The sequence below is a fragment of the Henckelia pumila genome, chromosome 2, assembly GCF_033568475.1.
Source record: "Henckelia pumila isolate YLH828 chromosome 2, ASM3356847v2, whole genome shotgun sequence".
NCBI classification, from domain to species: Eukaryota; Viridiplantae; Streptophyta; class Magnoliopsida; order Lamiales; family Gesneriaceae; genus Henckelia; species Henckelia pumila.
The window spans coordinates 23,538,091-23,561,442 of NC_133121.1; positions in this window are offsets into that span (position 1 = coordinate 23,538,091).

A 23,352-nucleotide genomic window follows, 5' to 3' on the forward strand; every position below is an offset into this window, starting at 1 on the left:
AATCGAGCTCGAGTCGAGCTTTGACCGAACTACTCATGAGCTGCTCACGAGTAGCTCGAATTGTTTGCACCCCTAGTCTTGACTAACATTTATAGTTTTGGGCCTAATGATAAGCTCTTGATCCTAACAATTAATATGAAAATTTACATTGAAGGCCTCAACCCAACTGAATCGGAAAAGTTCTTGTAAATCAAGTATTTGAAGTGAATGAGAGAATAATTCAACCAAAACTTTCACTACTTCGAAATAAGGAATTTTGACATAATGAAAAACGGACAATATTTAATAATTTGTATCACACAAGGAAAAAAAATATGTTTAATATGTAATAGATTGAGAACCATACCAAAAATTAATAGTAATTTAACACAAATATTCTTATGAGACCGTTTCATATATCAATTTTCTGAGATCGATGAATATCTAAACTTTTTAATGAAAAAATATTAATTTTTAAAATTTCAAATATAGATTAGAACGATCCATATCACGTATATAAATCGATAAAACTTTCTTACAAAAAACGACATATTGATAATTTGAATTAAAAAAAATGAAGAGTATACTATGTAAGGAGAATTGTACTCTTTAAATTAGTGATGATATAAATTTCATGTTTTGAGGGTTTCAAAAAAAAAAAAATCATGTTTTGGTGAAATAAATATTTGATCTATGAATACAAATTGATAAGATTTGGGGTAAATATTTTTGTTAAATGCGTGGGACGTCACATCGCTGCAATAAATTAATTAATATTATGAAGTCGGAAGGAGGCTATCTATTAATTCAGCCATGTATAGATTTGTTTCAATATGATCCATCATTAACTCAGCATACAAAGTAATTAATATTAGCTGCCCAAATTAAATCTGCCCCTCTTTAAGACACACGCATAAATTTTTGGTATTTTGATAATTAAATATTGTAGAACATTTTAGTACTCTATTTTAAATTAAACTAGTGTCTAACATATATGATACATAGAGTGTTATTTTATATTATTAATTATTTTAATTATTAGAATTATTACATATATATGTTTAAATAATAAAAGTTATTGATATAATATAATGAATATATTTAAATTTTATTATAAAAAGATATCAAAAATGTTTATGTCATTTGAAATAACACTCAAATAAGGGTAATAATTATTAGGATCGATTGTGTGTAGGGATGTCGATACGCATTTTAAAATTTTCATGTAAATAAAACGATTTGTCTCTTTAGTGGTAAATAAATTAGACCAAACTTTCCTCAACACAAGAAAATGGTCAGACCACAGAACATGCGGAAATGGTCCCATAGATATCATTAAAACTTTATACGCAAGTTAAAGTGCCAGCAACAAGAAGTAAAACAAAAATGTAAATAACACAGAATATATGAAAGTTCAAAGGAAATATCATTCTACATCTCTCATTTTCTCACATAAAAAGGAATTCATTAGAATATTTTGATTTACACAACCATTTCATACAACCCACTTCAAATTTAAAACTTATCATTCGCTTAAATTGAAAATCCTAGTTAACCACAAGTTAAGACCACAAATTTTAAAGATAACCAACACAAGTAATAAAATATATTTGAATCCGCATACTCAAAATGTAGTAACCCTAGTCCTGTTTTACGTAATTAAAATTGATAAAAGTTTGAAAATGATAAAACGTGATTAAAGGGTTTTAATATGATAAAACCAAGTGAAAAAATGACTCCAAAAAGTCCCAAAATGGTCCATAGAAAAAAGTGACTCAGGAAGTTCGGAAGCACTGAACTTGAGTAAAGGAATTTCGGAGGATCTGAAATGATCGGATGCACATGGTGTAGTTCGGATTCAAAGGATACAATCGGAACGTCCGCACGTGAGATCGGACCTTCTAAAGTGTTTTAGGCCGTGCACATTATTGAGCTATCAAGTGTGTACGGACACGTGAGAATTCATGCAGATCGGAGCTTCCGAAGTGGGAGTTCAGAGCTTTCAAAATATAGATCGGAACTTTCAATCAGTAGTAGTCTGAGACGTGACAGGCATGCTCAGTTCGGAGCGTCCGAACTAGGGTTCAAACCGTCCGAACTCCACCTATAAATAGGCCATGGATTTCTCACAATTTAGCGTGTGTTTGAGGTGTAGATTGTGTATCGGTGTATATTCTTAGTGTTTGTAGCATTATAATCGAGGCCCAGGCGACAACGAGGTGCTATAGGACTTGTATCAGAGCTGTGCCAGGGTTGAGGCCTTTGAAATCAACGGGCTGAAGATGGATGCATGTATAGTCCAAGATCTCCAGTAGTGTAATAGATTATCTATTAGCTTAGTTAAGACTTTTAGATCAGTATTAGTGATATGACGTTCACTTGGTTTGTAGTGATGGATTGTAGATGATTATACATCTAGACTAGTTGTTGAGGTACGTACGTACTGACTGAGATTGAAAGCTGAGTATGCATACTTATATTTTGTACTTTATCTGTTGCATTATACTTCTCATGTGATGCATGTTTATACTGTTCATGTTATTGTGTGTGGCATTTTCATACATGTTGAGACTGTTATCCTTTCAAAATAGCCATCGGTATGGGGTCGCTCAACCCTTTTGTTTGTGAACGGTTGAACACTAGAAGTACACAGTGGCCAACGGGTTGAGAGATCTTTGGTGTTCAAGGGACATTTGGATCCATGTCCAGGTTTGAGTGTAGTAGTGACCTAGAGGGGTATTTTCGTGTTGGCACTATATATTCATTGACATCTAGTCTGAGTATGATTTTCCTTGTTGACCCAAATATCCAGTACACGTTATATTCATGCACATATAGGTCTGTATACTCATATTTATGTACTGGGTGTTAGCGCTCACGTCCCTACTTTTATCTCGAACACCCCATTCGACGGGACATGTTTTCAGGTTGACCAAGAGTTGGATCAGTGTTTGGTCAGTGAACAAGGCCAGAGTGTAGAAGTTTCCGGTGGTTTAGGTTAGGTTTATATTCGGTATTATGTTTAATTCTATTGGGTTGTATATTTTACTTGGGTTTTCAGTTAATTGTTCCAGTTGTATTCTGTCGGGTTCATATTTATTTAAGAATTCACAGTTATCTATGATTATCCTTATCTGTTTAAAGTTAATTATATGCCTAAGTTTTTGATTAGTAGGTGATCTAGGTCGGGTCACTAAACAACCTTTCAAATAGCTTCTTGAAATCCTTTCTTGCAAAAACGGTCGAGTAGCTTGATGAAACCTTGGTTGATCGTTGATGATCTGTGTTTATCTTGTGAGAGAGAGTTTGTTAGAGAAGTAAAGATAGATCTTAGTTAAGTGCTCAAAAGATGTTTGAGAATGCAAGCTTAGAGAGACAGAGTTTTTGAAAATGCTTCGATGTTTTTCTCTTATGTATCTCTTTGTGACATCCTCTATTTATAGTGACTCTTGAATTGTTCTGTTAACCGTTAGACTGTATATTCATTATTGCCAAAGCAATATTTCGTCATCCTTTCTTGAAGAATAATACACTTCAATAAATTAGCAGTAGGAAATTTTTCAAATGCGGAGAAACGGTAGACAGAAACTGTAGGCAATAATGAATATGATTAAGGGGTTCTTAATTAACTGCATTAATAAAGTAAATAAACTGCCTAAACATGATTAAGGGGTTCTTAATTAGATTTAAGTAGTTGAAAATTGGATTCGGAATGATCGAAAATGGTTACAAGGGCTTCAAGTTATTGGACAGTTTGGAAGCACAGAATCAGTTCGAAAGCAGCGATGTACTTCACAGGCAGAGAGTGAGTTCAAAAGCTCCGAACTCAAGATCAAATGGTCCAATCACCTTTGGATAAGAAAATATGATTTTTTTGATTGGTGAATTGACGTGAGATAGATCGGAAGCTCCGAACCCTAGTTCCGAAGGTCCGAACTCCATCGGCAACAGTGTGTTGTCCAATTAGGGACACACGTTCGGTGGTTAGTGATCGGAAGCACCATCGATGGTGAGATTGGAAGCTCCAAAGTCCGTTTAGATGATTCGATTGTGGGATCGGTAGTTCCGATCGTTGTTTATAAATAGGGGCCGAGAGCTTCATTTGTAAATTGCACCAATCACTTTACCCTCTCGTTTTTTATGGATTTGGAAGGCTTCTGGGAATCGTCTTCAGGGCCAGTCGATAGCGAGGCACAATTGGGATCGTAGCAGAGTTGTGCCTAGGTTTTGAGGTCATTTCTATCAAAAGACTAACGACAGACACATGTATAATTCTAGACTCTGATTAGTTTTTGTGAGTAGCTATTAGACTAATTAAGGCTTTTAATAGACAATAAGTGATATTTTGATTATCTGCTTATAGGCTTGGACTTGGGTACTGACCGCTTAATTCGGTATCAACTAGCAAGTGTACTAGGTGAAATAATAGTAAAGTGGACAAAGAGTCCAAGTATCGATCCCACAGGAACTGTTGTCAATTCTCAAGATTTAATTATTTTACTTAATCTAGACAAAAATAATAAAGAAGGATGCAACGAATTAAATAAAAATTTGATTACTAAAAATAATATGAATTAAAATAGAAGAAAAATAAATTAAATTAAATAGAGACAACCAAGACACACGCAGATACCGAACAAATCATGTAACATATAGTCGATTCAGGACTCAGATTTAATCTTAAATTACGGGAATTCTCCTAACTTGTTCAAAGGTATATTTCTAGAACAATCAAACCTATTCAAATGTTGACGGATTAATTTTTCGTAATTCTAATCAAATTCAAACGCATGAAAAACTGTGAGAATTCAGTTTTCACCTAAACCGCACACTGAAATCGAATTCTATTTCTAGTTGGTTTTACCATGTGTTGATTATTAAAGTGATCAAAATCAATCTCTCCTCTGTCGACTTGGAATCGATTAACATGCAAGTAAACAATTGGCCAATCATTCAGAGGACAAAAATAAATCTAACAATCAATAAAATAAAATCAATTCTGAAAAATCCCAAACAAACATCCAAGTTTTCTACATAGATTTGTTTGGCATAATCACGTGGCCTTGGTTGAAAGAAAACTAATCAATAATTGAAAATATAATTCAAAAATAAAAAGAAGAAGAAGAAGAAAGAAAGAAGAACTAGAATGGAGCCTTCAATCCCAAGCCTTGTAGCCGCCTCTCTTGTGTTCTTCACTTTCTCTCGGTCAATCCCCTCTCCTATGCGCCTAAACGTTTCTATTTATATGGCTTTTGAAAGCCCATGAATTAAAGCCCGAAAAATAAGAGTTTTTATGTCCGAAAACTGTATTTTTTTCTGATCCTGTGCGAATTCTCGCTCAAGTGCAGTGAGAGTGCGCTCGAGCGAGCAAGTTTCTGTCCTAAGCAATTTTTTCTCGTGATATGAACGGACCTCGTGCCAAGTTCGTGCCTGTATCCTTTCTAGCACGCAGTTTTCTTGAAAAAATCATATCTCAAATTCTGGCCGTCGGATCGAGCCGAAATTTGGACAGCATCTTTAAAACATCTTGAACTTGATTTTGAAAGGTGGAGAATTGATTTGGATCTCTCTAGCATAAAAAATAAATTTTGGATCATTGTTGTACCGTAATTCATTCTTCAAAAATCCATTTTCATACAAAATTAACCCGGAGAGTGAAATGCACACACATGCAATAAAACAAATAAAAAAATGAGACAATACGAATGCATGCAAAATATACATAAAAATCATGTAAAATAATGCAAACAAAATGCACATATCAACACCCTCATACTTAAATCTTGCTCGCCCTCGAGCAGGACTAACAAAAACAATATGCAACACAGACAAAAGTAAGAATGATTCATGGGAGTGCACAGCCTCAGATAAGTCTAAACACCATATAAAATCACAAATGCTCTAGATTTTCTATAATATACCATCGGTTTAGCGTGAACGTGTGTGCGTGTCATGTTATTACAGTTACATGAAACTTAACAGGAATCTGTTTTACGACTTCTTAGCGACCTATGACATATCAGTATAAGTTTCACAATCAAGTGTCCCTTCCTCCCAACAATTTCTAACACAAGAACACCTCCCTTGAGATAGTTTACGCACCTCCAGATTTTACACCCGGTTTTCTTAAGCCCCAATAATTGCCCGCAAACTTAGGTATAACTAAGATAGGATTCAAATTTCAATCCCCTCGTCTATAGCCCGGATGGAGCCATAATCCCATTGAACTTGCAAACTTAGCCATGGATCGATGATTAGAATTTCAATAAGTGACCAGGCCCGGATGAAATTGTAGTTAAATTTCAAAATTTAAAATTTTGAAGTTCTTAACCCCATTTAATCCGCATACTTAGTAAAAAACAAGGTAATTAGGATTTCAATTCCTCGTCATGACCCGGATGGAGTTAAATTGTTTTCAAAAAAATTTTCATAAAAAATTATTTGGTGTGCCCAAAATCATAAGTGCAATTCTAGAAAATCATTGGAACTCAAAGAACACAATCAAGATCAACAACACCTATTTCCATGCAATGATCAAACAGACACGAACATCATCAATGATATCGCTACACTTCACTGGTCTAACATGTGTGCTTAAAAATATCCACTACCCAACCTACGGTTCTCACTATTCCTAAAAAAATTCCTCAAAACAATTCCTCCACCCAAAGGTAAAGTAACAGAAACCACAGCAGGTAATGGCCCAAAAGGTAAGGAATGATTCAATACAAATTTCTCAGATATGAAAGAGTGAGACGCACCCGTATCTATCAAAATATAAGCAGTATAACCAAAAATTGTACAGTTACCTGCAATCACATTACCAGGTGCTGCCTGAGCCTGATCCTCATTCAGAGCAAAAACTCTCGCCTGCTATCGAGGAGGTTGGTTCAAGTTCTGGTTACCTCCTTGATGATTCTGCTGTTGGGGCTAGAAAGAGTGAACTGCATTCGCTTGCCTCTGAGGTGGTGTGTATTGTCTAGAAGCATTTCCACTCTGCGCTTGCTCAGAACTCCGCTCAGGACAAAGTCTAGCATAATGTCCCATCTGCTGACAGATGTAGCAATTCCCAAAAATCCCTCTACACTGGTCTCTGGAGTGGCGACCTCCACATTTCTTACAAGAAGCTACAGAAGAACCTGAACCCTGTCCAGAACTGAATTGCTTCGAGCCACTAGAGCTCAAAGAACTGCTTCCTGATTTCTTAAACTGTTTCCCCTTGGGTCCAAAGTAGTCCTTTCTATTGCCTCCACTACTACAAGCCTCTGTTATCTGAGGTTGGTTCTGAAAATGAGACGGTTGTGCTTGAAACTGTCTTTGCTGTTGCTGAGGTGCAAATTGATTCCCTCTCTGCCTCATCAGTCCTGCCTCAGCACCCTTGGCCTGATCCATTGCCTCCGCAAAGTTATTGGGTCTCCCAGTATTCACAATAGTAAAGATTTCAGGATTCAAGCCATTGATGAATTGATCAGCTTTAGCTTCTTCGTTGTCGGCAATGTGAGGTGTGAACCTTAATAAGCTGTCAAACTTGGCAACATAATCCTCGATATTCAAGTTTCCTTCTTTCAGATTTGCGAACTCTGCACCTTTATCATTTAGGTACGAAACTGGAAAGAACCGTTTATAGAACTCAGATTTAAAAAGATTCCAGTCAATAGCTGTACCTCGATTCTCAATTGCCCTCTTTGTCGCGATCCACCAGTTCTTAGCAACTCCTCGCAATTGATGAATAACTAACCTGATTCTGCGGTCATCAGAATAGTCGAGAGAATCAAAAAGCTGATCTATGTCTTCCAACTAACTATCGCAGTCAACTGGATTCTCCGTACCCTTCAAAATCGGGGGTCGGAAAGATTGGAATCTCTTCAGTAAGGTTTCCATAGGCGTAGCTGTTGCATCCATCTGATCTGTCACTGTACTGCCCTGTTCGTTCGGAGAAATGACTGCAGGAGGATTCTCATTTGGAGGGACAACTGGCAGTGGGTTCTTATTCAACATTCTTCGAGGACCCATAATCTGATAATCAAGAGTTAAGACACAGATAATCCAATTCCAACAATTCCATAAGGTTCCCCAAAACCTCTTTCTCGAATGATTCAATCGCCTCGAGAAGATTCAAAATCGATCCAGAAAATCCAAACAGTTGATATCTCAAGTAACTCATGCTTTATAATTTAATCACATAATCATGTAATTCAAATAATTCTCAATCAATAAAGCATGCTTGCATTGTATTAAATGAATCAATTAAATAACTCAAACACATGCGAGAAGCCAGTGCAAGCTGACTCGATCTACCCCGCTCACTTCTAAATTCAGTCCAAGATCTTATCGCTCTGATACCACTTAATGTGAGACCTCGATTCTAATCAACTAATCTTAGGATAATGCAATCGACCAACACATATAAACAAAAAGGATTAAAGAAAAAGAAATAAATTTTTTTTTGAAAAGGGCTCGCTCGATCGGTAAGATTCAACCGATCGAGCGGCTGAAAATCTCCAAAGCCACTGTCCAGAAAAATTGGACCCCCCGCTCGATCGGTAAGATTCGATCGAGCGGCTGAAAATCTCCAAAGCCACTGTCCAGAAAAATTGGACCCCCCGCTCGATCGGTTAAATCTTACCGATCGAGCGGGCAAGAGAAGCCCAACTTTCTGCCTCGGTACAAGGGTGGTCTCTCGATCGGTAATATTCAACCGATCGAGCGAGATGCTCTGTACCAGAAAAATTCTGGTTTTTCTTTCATTTTCTCAAAACCAATCTCAACTCAATCACTTCACAACAAAATAATAATTCCACAAGGTATGAAATTATTCCAAATCTAGATTCATACAATCCTCCAAAATAAACCAAGAATAGATCCAACTAGTTCGAATCTTAATCAAAATACAAAAAGGAGTTCGAATACATAAACGACTCCTAAACATCAAAGCCTCACTTCTATCATCTCAACCACCTAGCCATGCTACCTCTGACTCTGTCCTGCCCCACCTGTTGCCAAGTACACATACAAACAAAGACAACAACCAGATAATCCGGTGAGAATAATATTCTCAGTAAAGGAGACTAGCATACAATATCACATAATATATCAAAGCATGATATATAATCAATTTCCACATAATCCTCAAGTAATTCATTCAACTGCGGAATTAAAATGATGTGCATGACTTTAAAACTTCTAGATTATCAGACCCAGATAATCAAAAGGAATTCCTCTTTCTTTATTTCTTCGGTTTGGGATACCGAGGTTAAAATATCCACAATCACACCGAACTCCCCTTTCGAGGTGGATGAGGTATATTTTAATCCTCTAGACTCTAGAGAAGTATAGAGAGTTAATCGACACTGGTAGTAATTCGCCTACCAAGGCCACTCAACTAGAATCTCCAGATCGTCTAATTCAAAATAAATAATCAATCGGCTCAATTTGAATGCATATTTATTCTCATGCACTCAAATATCATTTCAATCATAAATCAAGTAAACATTTAAACATGCAATATGTGATTTCTTCTATGACACTCGAATCAATCCGGATTCAAGTTAATCGTCCTATTTCTTTCCAAAGTCATCTTATACCTTCTTGTCGTTTCACAATATTCAATATGTAAAACAACAAATCTCAATTCAAAACTCATTCAAGTTCTTCGATCGATAAATAAGAAAGTCGATACTATACCGGATCAAATCTTCCAAACTGAGCAAAGTTGCAATCTCGCAACTCCAAGGACTTCAGTTAAATCTATCAAAAGAAGTCATAAGGATCAATATCGGCATCCAATCTTTCAATCAAACGATACGATCAAAATCAAACGAGACAATATCCAAACTTCAAACCGACGGCATAACGACTATATTCTGATAAACTGGAAACGCAGACAGCATAACATCAATCAAATAAACTCATTCAAATCAACAAACATCCATTCCAATTCAAACCCAACACATATCAAAATCCATCTTTTCGAAAATCATTATAAAATTCATAACAAATCCAATCGACGCTCTATTTCAATTCCGTTTGAGAATAAACGATAAGAATAATCTCAAGAACATCATACCCGATAAGAATCAATTTCCAACTACATTAAAAAAATAAAGCATATCTGATCGGAGAGAAACTTACGACAGAACGAATCTCTCAATGTCGTGACTGCAAATATCACTTCAAAAATAAATTCTATCAGACGGATCGATCAGAAAATAAAATCACAAAGCTTGGGAAAAAGCTTCGGCCGCTTCAATGGAGGAGGATCAATGGAGGGGATGAAGTGGTGATGGAGGAAAGACTTGGTCAAAGTCATTTATATAACAAAGTCCAAATTTGCGTTTTAGTCCCTGAAAATTCCAAAAATTGCAAAATGGACCCTGATCAATAAAAATTCGGATCTCGAATTCTGAAATCATTGATTAACTCAAATAAAGTCAATTAAAATAATTTGGGGCATTACAATTATCCTCTTCTAAGACAAGATTTCGTCCTCGAAATCAATAATATCAACTCATAAGAAAGAATAAAGAATTCAAGAACAGAGTTAAGGACTCACGTCAAACAAACAAGTCTGGAAATCTCTGTCTCATGTCAGATTCTGTCTCCCAAGTCGCTTCTTTGACTCCGTGATGACTCCACTGAACTTTCACCAAGGGAATCGATTTGGTTCTAAGCTGTTTCTCCTTTCTGTCAAGGATCTGAATCGGTTTTTTGAAGTAGCTCAGAGTTTCATCAAGTTTGTCTTTGTCAGGTTGAAGAACATGAGAAGGATCTGAATGATATTTCCTCAACATCGAGACGTAAAATACGTCGTGAATCCCAGATAAATAAAGAGGAAGTGCTAATCTGTAGGCTAGATCGCCTATCTTCTGTAAAATTTCATACGGACCGATGAATCTCGGTGACAACTTCCCTCTCTTCCCAGATCTAACAGTACCTCTAAACGGAGAAATCTTCAAAAATACACGGTCTCCCTGATCGAAAGATAGAGGTGTGCGACGGATATTCGCATACTTCGCTTGTCGGTCCTGAGCAGTCTTCATTCTCAATCGAATAATCTTCACCTGCTCAGCCATATCACGAATCATATCTGGTCCCAAGTCTGGGGACTCAGACATCTCATCCCAGTACAGAGGAGATCTGCACTTCTTTCTGTACAACGCTTCGAATGGTGCCATTCCTATACTCGTCTGGAATCTGTTGTTGTACAAAAACTCCACAAGAGGCAACGAATCCTGCCAACTAGTGCCAAAATCAAGCACTACTGCTCGTAACATATCCTCCACAGTCTGAATCGTCCGCTCTGATTGACCGTCGGTTTGAGGATGGTATGCTGTACTCAAGTGCAAACGAGTACCAAGAGCCTCCTATAGACTGTGCTAGAAATGAGAAGTAAACCGAGGATCTCGGTCTGAAACAATCGATCTCGGCACACCGTGCAATCTAAAAATCTCTCTGACATACAACTCGGCCATTTGATCGTGAAGATATGTCATCCAATACGGGATAAAACAAGGAGACTTCGTCAAACGGTCAATCACTACCCAAATAGCATCGCATCCTCGAGCAGATCGGGGTAGTTTCGTGACGAAATCCATCGAGATATGATCCCACTTCCATTCCGAAACAGATAAACTGTGCAGAATTCCACCCGGTCTCTTTCTCTCGGCTTTCACCTGCTGGCAGTTCAAACAACGGGATACAAACCTTGCAACATCACTCTTCATCTTCTTCCACCAAAACTGACTCTTCAGGTTGTTATACATCTTTCGGCCTCCAGGATGAACACTGAACCGACTGCAATGTGCCTCTCGCAGAATACGCTGTCTCAACTTAGAAAGATCAGGCACAAAAATACGATTATTCCCAAATAAAACATCATCCCTGACCTGAAACTCAGACTGGTGCCCAGATCTCACATTCTCTATCGAATGCTGAATACCCTCGTCGGATTTTTATGCTTCTCTGATCGACACAAACAACTCTGGCTCGGCCTGGATAGCACAAACTCTGATAGAATTCCTATCCGATTCAAACTCCAATCCAGAATTGCAACAATCATTAATCAAACAAGACACACCGATGGTAGAAAGAGATAAAGAACAAAGCTTGCGACTCAAAGAATCAGCAGCCGCATTCGACTTTCCCGGGTAATACTTAATCTCACGGTCGAAGTCTTTCAATAAATCCAGCCATCTCCTCTGTCTCATATTCAACTCAGACTGTGAAAAAAAATACTTAATACTCTTATGATCGGAAAAGATCTCAAAAGACTCACCGTACAGATAGTGACGCCAGATCTTCAAGGCAAAAACAATAGCAGCGAGTTCAAGATCATGAACTGGATAGAGAGTCTCATGCGGTTTCAACTGTCTTGATGCATAAGCTATCACGTGTTTCCTCTGCATAAGTACACAACCAAGACCTGAATGAGAAGCATCGCAATACACCGTAGAACCTCCAGAACCTGATGGAATAGAAAGAATCGGAGCGCTAGTCAAACTCTTCTTCAACTCAAGGAAACTGGTCTCACACTCTTCAGTCCAAACAAAAGACGCGTTTTTCTGAGTCAGCTGGGTAATTGGCTTCGCAATAGATGAGAAACCCTGAATAAATCTGCGATAGTAACCCGCTAAACCCATAAAACTTTGAATTTCAGGCACAGAAGTCGGCCTAAGCCAGTTCATAACCGCCTCGATCTTGCTGAGATCGACAGAAATTCCATCTCCAGAGATAATATGACAAAGAAAAACGACTCGGTCCAACCAAAACTCGCACTTCAACAGTTTGGCATACAACTGTTCCGTTCTCAAAATTTACAAAACGATCCTTAGATGCTCTGCATGGTCAGCACGGCTCTTCCAATAGATCAGTATATCGTCAATGAAAATAATAACAAACTCATCTAGAAAGCGCTGAAAGATTCGGTTCATCAACCCCATAAAGACTACTCGGGCGTTAGTCAAACCGAACGGCATGACAAGAAATTCAAAATGTCCATACCTCGTCCTAAACGTAGTCTTAGGAACATCCTCTTCACGCACTCTCAGCTGATGATACCCAGACCTCAAATATATCTTTGAATAAATACACAAACCCTGCAATTGATCAAAAAGATCATCTATACGAGGTAAAGGATACCTGTTCTTAACCGTCGCCTGGTTCAGTTGGCGGTAGTCAATGCAGAGACGCATAGAGCCATCTTTCTTTCTAACAAACAGAACAGGAGCACCCCAAGGCGACACACTAAGCCGAATGTATCCCATGGAGATCAAATCTTCGAGTTGCTCCTTCAGTTCTTTCAATTCAATCAGAGCCATTCTATACGGAGCTTTAGAAATCGGCTGAGTACCTGACGTCAATTCGATGTCAAATTCAATCTCACGAATAGGCGGTAATCCCGGAATCTCATCCGAGAACACATCTGGAAACTCTCTAACCACTGGTATATCAATCATCTCAGGACTGACCTTCAAAACATCCACGGCATATATAAGAAATCCCTCGGCTCCTTTCTGCAACAATCTAGTCATAGACAATACAAAAATCAAAGGAATTCTAGATCGAAAACCCTTACCAAAGAAACTCCACTCGTTTGTCATCTCTGGTCTGAAACGGACTACCTTCTGAAAACAATCTAGTGTAGCCCTATACTCGGTCAAAATATCTATACCAACTATGAAGTCAAAGTCAGACAAACCAAGTATAACACAGTCGAACTCTATTAAATTCCCTTCACTACTCAATTCACAATTCCTAACAAAATTCCTCGAAACAATTCCTCCACCCAAAGGTGAAGTAACAGAAACCACAACAGGTAATGGCTCAAAAGGTAAGACATGCTTCAATACAAATTTCTCAGATATGAAAGAGTGAGACGCACCCGTATCTATCAAAATATAAGCAGGATAACAAAAAATTTTACAGTTACCTGCAATCAGATCATCAGGTGCTGCCTGAGCCTGATCCTCATTCAGAGCAAAAACTCTCGCCTGTTGTCGAGGAGGTTGGTTCAAGTTCTGGTTACCTCCTTGACGATTCTGATGTTGGGGCTGGAAAGAGTGAACTGCATTCGCTTGCCTCTGAGGTGGTGCGGATTTTCTAGAAGCATTTCCACTCTGCACTTGATCGGAACTCCGTTGAGGACAAAGTCTAGCATAATGTCCCGTCTGCTGACAGATGTAGCAATTCCCAAAAATCCCTCTACACTGGTCGCTGGAGTGGCGACCTCCACATTTGTTACAAGAAGCTACAGAAGAACCTGAACCCTGTCCAGAACTGAATTGCTTCGAGCCACTAGAGCTCGAAGAACTGCTTCCTGATTTCTTAAACTGTTTCCCCTTGGGTCCAAAGTAGTCCTTTCTATTGCCTCCACTGCTACCAACCTCTGCTCTCTGAGGTTGGTTCTGAAAATGAGACGGTTGTGCTTGAAACTGTCTCTGCTATTGCTGAGGTGCAAATTGATTCCCTCTCTGCCTCATCAGTCCTGCCTCAGCACCCTTGGCCTGATCCATTGCCTCCGCAAAGTTATTGGGTCTCCCAGTATTCACAAGAGTAAAGATTTCAGGATTCAAGCCATTGATGAATTGTTCAGCTTTAGCTTCTTCGTTGTCGGCAATGTGAGGTGCGAACCTCAATAAGCTGTCAAACTTGGCAACATAATCCTCGATATTCAAGTTTCATTGTTTCAGATTTGCGAACTTTGCACCTTTATCCTTTAGGTACGAAACTGTAAAGAACCGTTTATAGAACTCAGATTTAAAAAGATTACAGTCAATATCTGTACCTCGATTCTCAATTGCCCTCTTTGTCGCGATCCACTAGTTCTTAGCAACTCCTCGCAATTGATGAATAACTAACCTGATTCTGCGGTAATCAGAATAATCGAGAGAATCAAAAAGCTGATCTATGTCGTCCAACTAACTATCGGAGTCAACTGGATTCTCCGTACCCTTCAAAATTGGGGGTCGGAAAGATTAGAACCTCTTCAGTAAGGTTTCCATAGGCGTATCTGTTGCATCCATCTAATCTGTCACTGTACTGCCCTGTTCGTTCGGAGGAGTGACTGCAGGAGGATTCTCACTTGGAGGGGCAACTGGCGGTGGGTTCTTATTCAACATTTTCCAGGACCCATAATCTGATAATCAAGAGTTAAGTCACAGATAATCCAATTCCAACAATTCCATAAGGTTCCCCAAAACCTCTTTCTCGAATGATTCAATCGCCTCGAGAAGATTCAAAATCGATCCAGGAAATCCAAACAGTTGATATCTCAAGTAACTCATGCTTTATAATTTAATCACATAATCATGTAATTCAAATAATTCTCAATCAATAAATCATGCTTGCATCGTATTAAATGAATCAATTAAATAACTCAAACACATGCGAGAAGCCAGTGCAAGCTGACTCGATCTACCCCGCTCACTTCTAAATTCAGTCCAAGATCTTATCGCTCTGATACCACTTAATGTGAGGCCTCGATTCTAATCAACTAATCTTAGGATAATGCAATCGACCAACGCAAATAAACAAAAAGGATTAAAGAAAAAGAAATATTTTTTTTTTGAATAGGGCTCGCTCGATCGGTAAGATTCAACCGATCGAGCGGCTGAAAATCTCCAAAGCCACTGTCCAGAAAAATTGGACCCCCCGCTCGGTCGGTTAAATCTTACCGATCGAGCGGGCAAGAGAAGCCCAACTTTCTGCCTCGGTACAGGGGTGCTCGCTCGATCGGTAATATTCAACCGATCGAGCGAGATGCTCTGTACCAGAAAAATACTGGTTTTTCTTTCATTTTCTCAAAACCAATCTCAACTCAATCACTTCACAACAATATAATAATTCCACAATGTATGAAAGTATTCCAAATCTTGATTCATACAATCCTCCAAAATAAACCAAGCATAGATCCAACTAGTTCGAATCTTAATCAAAATACAAAAAGGAGTTCGAATACATAAACGACTCCTAAACATCAAAGCCTCACTTCTATCATCTCAACCACCTAGCCATGCTGCCTCTGACTCGGTCCTGCCCCACCTGTTGCCAAGTACACATACAAACAAAGACAACAGCCGGATAATCCTGTGAGAATAATATTTCCAGTAAAAGAGACTAGCATACAATATCATATAATATATCAAAGCATGATATATAATCAAATTCCACATAATCCTCAAGTAATTCATTCAAGTGCGGAATTAAAATGATATGCATGACTTTAAAACTTCTAGATTATCAGACCCAGATAATCAAAAGAAATTCCTCTTTCTTTATTTATTCGGTTTGGGATCCAGAGGTTAAAATATCCACAATCACACCGAACTTCCCTTTCGAGGTGGACGAGGTATATTTTAATCCTCTAGACTCTAGAGCAGTATAGAGAGTTAATCGACACTGGTAGTAATTCGCCTACCAAGGCCACTCAGCTAGAATCTCCAGATCGTCTAATTCAAAATGAATAATCAATCGGCTCAATATGAATGAATATGTATTCTCATGCACTCAAATATCATTTCAATCATAAATCAAGTAAACATTTAAACATGCAATATGTGATTTCTTCTAGGACACTCGAATCAATCCGGATTCGAGTTAATCGTCCTATTTCATTCCAAAGTCATCTTATATCTTCTTGTCGTTTCACAATCTTCAATCTGTAAAACAACAAATCTCAATTCAAAACTCATTCAAGTTCTTCGATCGATAAATAAGAAAGTCGATACTATACCGGCTCAAATCTTCCAAACTGAGCAAAGTTGCAATCTCGCAACTCCAAGAACTTCAGTTCAATCTATCAAAAGAAGTCATAAGGATCAATATCGGCATCCAATCTTTCAATCAAACGATACGATCAAAATCAAACGAGACAATATCCAAACTTCAAACCGACGGCATAACGACTATATTCTGATAAACCGGAAATGCAGACAACATAATATCAATCAAATAAACTCATTCCAATCAACAAACATCAATTCCAATTCAAACCCAACACATCTAAAAATCTATCTTTTCGAAAATCATTAGAAAATTCTTAACAAATCCAATCGACGCTCAATTTCAATTCCGTCTGAGAATAAACGATAAGAATAATCTCAAGAACATCATACCGATAAGAATCAATTTCCAACTACATCCAAAAAATAAAGCATATATGATCGGAGAGAAACTTTCGACAGAACGAAGCTCTCAATGCCGTGACTGCAAATATCACTTCAAAAATAAATTCTATCGGACGGATCGATCAGAAAATGAAATCACAAAGCTTGGGAAAAAGCTTTGGCCGCTTCAATGGAGGAGGATCAATGGAGGGGATGAAGTGGTGATGGAGGAAAGACTTGGTCAAAGTCATTTATATAACAAAGTCCAAATTTGCGTTTTAGTCCCTGAAAATTCCAAAAATTGCAAAATGGACCCTGATCAATAAAAAGTCGGATCTCGAATTCTGAAATCATTGATTAACTCAAATAAAGTCAATTAAGATAATTTGGGGCGTTACAATATACTTAGTCCTTCTCAAGTACTTGAGGATGACTTTCACAGCTTTCCAGTGTGGAAGACCGTGGTTCGATTGATATATACTTGCAACACTCAGTGCAAATGCCACGTCAGGACGTGTAACATAAGATGCTTCACCTAAGGCCTGCATCGAGAACTTACTCATAACCATACTTGAGTTGATTGCAACATTCCTACATCATTTCCAATGAGTAAAATGTCATCAACATAAAGTATCGGGAATGTCACAACACTCTCACTGACCTTCTTATACACAAAGGGTGCCTCAGGATTCTTAGTGAAACGAAACTCTTTGATTGTACCATCAAATCTGAGGTTTCAACTCCTAATTGCCTGTTTGAGACCATAAATAGATCTATGAAGTTTTCATACCTTATGCTTGTTGGAAAACTGGCGAGTTCCCAGACCAATTACGATTGATACCCTGTGCAGCGGAAGTTTAAAAATTTTTCATGGAACGTTTCCATGGTATGGGTATCAACCGTTCATCGATTGAATTACGTGTGTGTAAAATTTAAATAACAATTAAATAAATTTTACCTCAAATCTCGCAACGAGATTAATGGACACCAACAGAACAATTCTGCTCTTGTTGTCTCTCCCTGGAACCGATGAACGCCTTCAATCAGGTCCACGAACAGAGGTTTAATCCCTCTGATAGATTGCACTAGAAAATCTATCAGAAGTTTTCTGCGAAGAGAATACACGAATTTGATTCGTTATTCCTTACTGCGATTCAAAATCACAGACCGGAATTTCTCAGACAGAGAGGGAGGGGGGCGACGGCCAAGCTTGAGAGAGGGGCTAGGGTTTCGATTTTTTTTTTTTTTTTCTCTCAAAATTATGAGCTATCGTGTGTAATTTCTGTACTGAAATAACTTATTTATAATGCAGGCCACTAACACCTTAGGGCCCATTAGTCATAAGCTGGGGCCCGACAAGCAAAGCCCGCTCGTTCAGAAATTAATATAAAATTCATCGTGACTCTGATTGATGAAACGATTTCACCAATGTGTACAGAAACCATTTCTGCACGTTTTAAAGTCAAAATAAATTTTCCTGAATCCGAATTCAGTGGTTTCCAAAAATGTCCATCCCTATGTCATTTTAGGAAATCCTACTCCCTTACTCTTATTTAAGAAGTCCAACTCCTTAGTTCATTAAATTTAACTCTTTAAATTTAACTATCTCAACGGGGATTAAAACTCCATTACACTGTGTGACCCTCAATGGTTCAGGGATACAGCTAGCCGTGGGCTCACAACTCCTTGTGACTCGGAACAACACTTTCCAACTTGCCCAACGAATCATGGTAAAGCGCCTAGCAACATCGCCTCATGATTCCCTAGGTATCACTGATAGTGCCTACAAGAACCAGTAGATTTTGGTTAACGTACAGTACGGTCCCTTCATCCATATATCCCGATCGAATCAACAACCATTGGTATATCGAGAGTCGCTCAAGATTCGATAACTATGCAATGCATCTTGAAGATCAAATTAGTGACATCGCATGTGCTAAGAAACCATTTCTTAAATCACATCAAGTACTCTGGCCAGAGATTTGTCACACTAATATCTCCTCAGATCGCATAGGATATCCATACTCGCAAGTATGTGGTGAATCCTTGACAACAATGCATTGACTCCTATATGTGTCGTAACTGTACCCAATCTCGACACCTGATGACCCCCTCAGAGTCGGTAAACGAGTCAAAGCACAGTACTAGCATATAGAGTCTCCATGATGTTTCAAGTCGTAAGGACTAATGGTGTACAACCAAAACCGCGGACTTTATCCACTCGATAAGTGATAACCACTTGGAAAGTCCGGATAGGGTAGTTCGACTATTCATCCTATGAATATCCATTTGCATGCTTCGAACATCTCCATGTTCCCTACCAATGAAACGTGGTACTCCGCATCGCAAATGCTAGTCTCAAACTCGAGCGACCCTTATCCTTATTATCGGACGGCTCAATCGACTAGGAACGGTTTTAGAATATACAGTGACTATAAGATGTATTTCATGATAGACATCTCCATGTTCTACCACATCTTACATACACTATAGTATATTCAAGGTCTTTATCAAAACAACAATAGTATATCACAATATAACAATATGAAGTAATATAAAGTCATTGCCATAAAAGTGTAAATAATATTAAACAAAAGATTGTTTATACAAAGAGTCAACAAAGCCCATAGCCACACAGTTGGCTCACTGGGCACCCACTCTTACAATCTCCCACTTGCCCTATAGCCAACTAGTCATACTACGTAGACCCATTGCTTCGCGATGTTTGTCAAACAATGGTCCTGGCAAAGGCTTAGTAAGTGGATCAGCGATATTGTCTGCAGAGGCCACTCGTTCGACACTGATGTCTCCTCTTTCCACAATCTCCCGGATTATGTGGTATTTCCTCAGTACGTGTTTGGATCTTTGATGAGACCTTGGTTCCTTTGCTTGAGCAACGGCACCCGTGTTGTCGCAGTACACCGGGACTGGACCAACAAATTCAGGAATGACGCCCAACTCTTGGACGAAATTCCTCATCCAAACGGCCTCTTTAGCAGCAGCTGATGCTGCAATGTATTCAGCCTCAGTGGTGGAATCCGCTGTGGTGTCCTGCTTGGAACTCTTCCAAGAGACAGCACCGCCATTGAGCATGAACACAAATCCAGAGGTTGACTTCGAGTCATCCACATCACTTTGGAAGCTAGAGTCGGTATAGCCTTCCAGTTTGAGTTCTCGTCCTCCATAAACCATGAACATATTCTTAGTCCTTCGCAAGTACTTAAGAATGTCCTTCACGGCTTTCCAATGCATCTGACCAGGATTAGCCTGATATCTGCTCGTGACACTCAGAGCAAATGCTACATCTGGTCTGGTAGATATCATCCCATACATGATACTACCTATAGCTGACGCATATGGTACATGTGTCATATTCTCTATCTCTGCATCAGTCTTGGGACACATAGACTTGGATAGAGAAACTCCATGACACATGGGTAGATGTCCTCTCTTGGACCCATCCATTGAAAACCGTTTCAATATGGTATCAATGTAGGTTGATTGAGTGAGTCCTATCATTCTCTTAGATCTATCCCTATAGATCTGTATCCCAAGAATGTAGGATGCCTCACCCAAATCCTTCATCGAAAATCTACCTGATAACCATATCTTTGTTGACTGCAACATCCCTACATCATTCCCAATGAGTAGGATGTCATCAACATAAAGTACTAAGAATGTCACAGCATCCTTAACTACTTTCTTGTACACGCAAGGTTCCTCCGGGTTCTTGATGAAACCAAAGTCTTTAATTGTTTCATCAAATTTCTGGTTCCAACTTCTTGATGCTTGTTTTAGACCATAAATTGATCTCTGAAGCTTGCATACCTTATGCTCGCTTCCCATGGATGTGTACCCCTCAGGCTGCTTCATATAGATTTCTTCCTTAATGTCTCCATTAAGAAAAGCAGTCTTCACATCCATTTGCCATATCTCATAGTCATACCATGCAGCTATGGCAATTAGGATTCTTATGGACTTGAACATTGCGACTGGTGAAAAGGTTTCATCATAGTCAACTCCTTGCCTTTGAGTATAACCTTTCGCCACCAATCGCGCCTTGTAGGTCAATACCTTACCATCAGGCCCAAGCTTTCTTTTGTAGATCCATTTACACCCTATTGGAACAATTCCATCGGGAGGATCCACTAAAGTCCAGACTTGGTTAGTATGCATCGAATCCAATTCTGATTGCATAGCTTCAAGCCATAAATTCGAATCCGCATCAGAAATTGCTTCCTTGAAGCTTCTTGGATCACATCCAATGTCGGGTTCATCTTGACCCTCTTCAAGAAGAAGACCATATCGAACTGGAGGTCTAGAAGTCCTCTCGGATCTTCTAGGTGCAGGCGTGTCCAGCAATGGTTCCTGAGGTGTGGGATCGTTATTTTGTATTTCGGGTTCTTCTCGAACTTCTTCGAGTTCCATCATCTCGCCTTTCTTATCCAATAAGAACTCCTTCTCCAAGAAGGTGGCATTCCGTGAAACAAACACCTTTGTTTCAGCAGGATAATAGAAATAATATCCGATTGAATTCTTCGGATACCCCACAAAATAACACAGGCTGGATCGACTATCCAACTTATCTCCCACTGTCCGCTTCACGTAAGCAGGACATCCCCAAATCCTCAAGTATGAATACTTAGGAGCTTTGCCATTCCATAACTCGTATGGTGTTTTGTCCACTGCTTTAGTGTGGACGTTATTCAACAACAATACCGCCGTTTCAAGCGCATAGCCCCAAAACGAAGGTGGAAGCTCAGTGAAGCTCATCATGGATCGAACCATGTCCAACAAAGTTCGATTACGGCGCTCCGATACACCATTAAGCTGTGGTGTCATAGGAGGAGTCCACTGAGAGAGAATCCCATTCTCTTTTAGATAGTCCAAAAACTCGGTACTCAAGTATTCTCCACCTCGATCCGATCGAAGTGCTTTAATACTTTTACCTAGCTTGTTTTCTACTTCAGCCTTGAATTCTTTGAACTTTTCAAATGCTTCAGACTTATATTTCATTAAATATAAATACCCATACCTAGAATAATCATCAGTAAAGGTAATGAAGTAGGTGTGGCCATGTTGAGTCCCTACTCTAAATGGACCACAAACATCTGTATGGATCAAATCCAACAGATTTTGACTACGTTCAGGCTTCCCCTTAAAAGGAGATTTAGTCATTTTCCCTTTTAGGCAGGATTCACAAGTAGGTAGAGAGTTAATATCAGACATATCAAACATGCCCTCTCCCACTAGCTTGTTCATCCTCCTTGAGGAAATATGACCTAGTATAGCGTGCCATAGGTTTGCCGGGTTTTGACTATCGATTTTCCTTTTGTTTGTTGTCGCCGGTTTATCAATATAATTTATTGGAACGTCTTTTAGTTTTAAGTTGTATAGATCGTTTTCAAATTGTCCATTTCCAATTAAACATTCATTCTTGTAAATATTGCAAATCCCATTCACAAAATTACAAGAATAACCATCTCTATCAAGCATAGAAATAGAAATAATGTTTTTAATTAAATCTGGCACAAATAAAACATCTCTCAACAATAATTTAAAACCGTTCTGCAAAAATGTCTCCTATAGCTTTGGATTTATCTCTAGAACCATTCCCGAGCCTTGACTGGGTCTCACCCATCCTTAGCCTATTACTTCTTGTCATCATTTGCAACTTATTGCAAATATGAGATCTACATCTGGTATCCAATACCCAAGAAGTAGTATTAAGAAAAACATTTTAATGTAAAACATACCCTTTGCAGTTCGCAACTGCTTGAGGTATTCCTTGCAGTTACGTTTCCAATGACCGGGTTTCTTGCAATGATGGCAAAACTTGTTTAGACTTGTCCAATTTTGCATGTAACATTTGGCCTTGAGATCATGGTCCAACCATTTCTCTAGTTCGGCCAACCTTTCGGCAGTTACATCAGCCGGGGCTGTTTTCGGAGAAGCCTTTTCTAACACTTTAGAAAATCTTTTCCGAACTTAGGACAATCTTAACTTATGGAATCATTCTGTATTGTTTGCGTCAATAAGTTTGTTTTGTTGGAGAACAGAAACATGTGGATTACTGAGATAAAACAGACAATTATCGATGATTGTTTAAATAATTTACTAAGACATAAAATTGGCGAATTTTATTTTATGAATCTCACTCCCACTATTTTAACGATTTCACCACCCTCTAGTGAAAACGGGAAACTTTTCCTTAGTGAGAACATGGAGTCCAATTGACAAACTTATGGTCCCGAATAATATCAGCCAACCA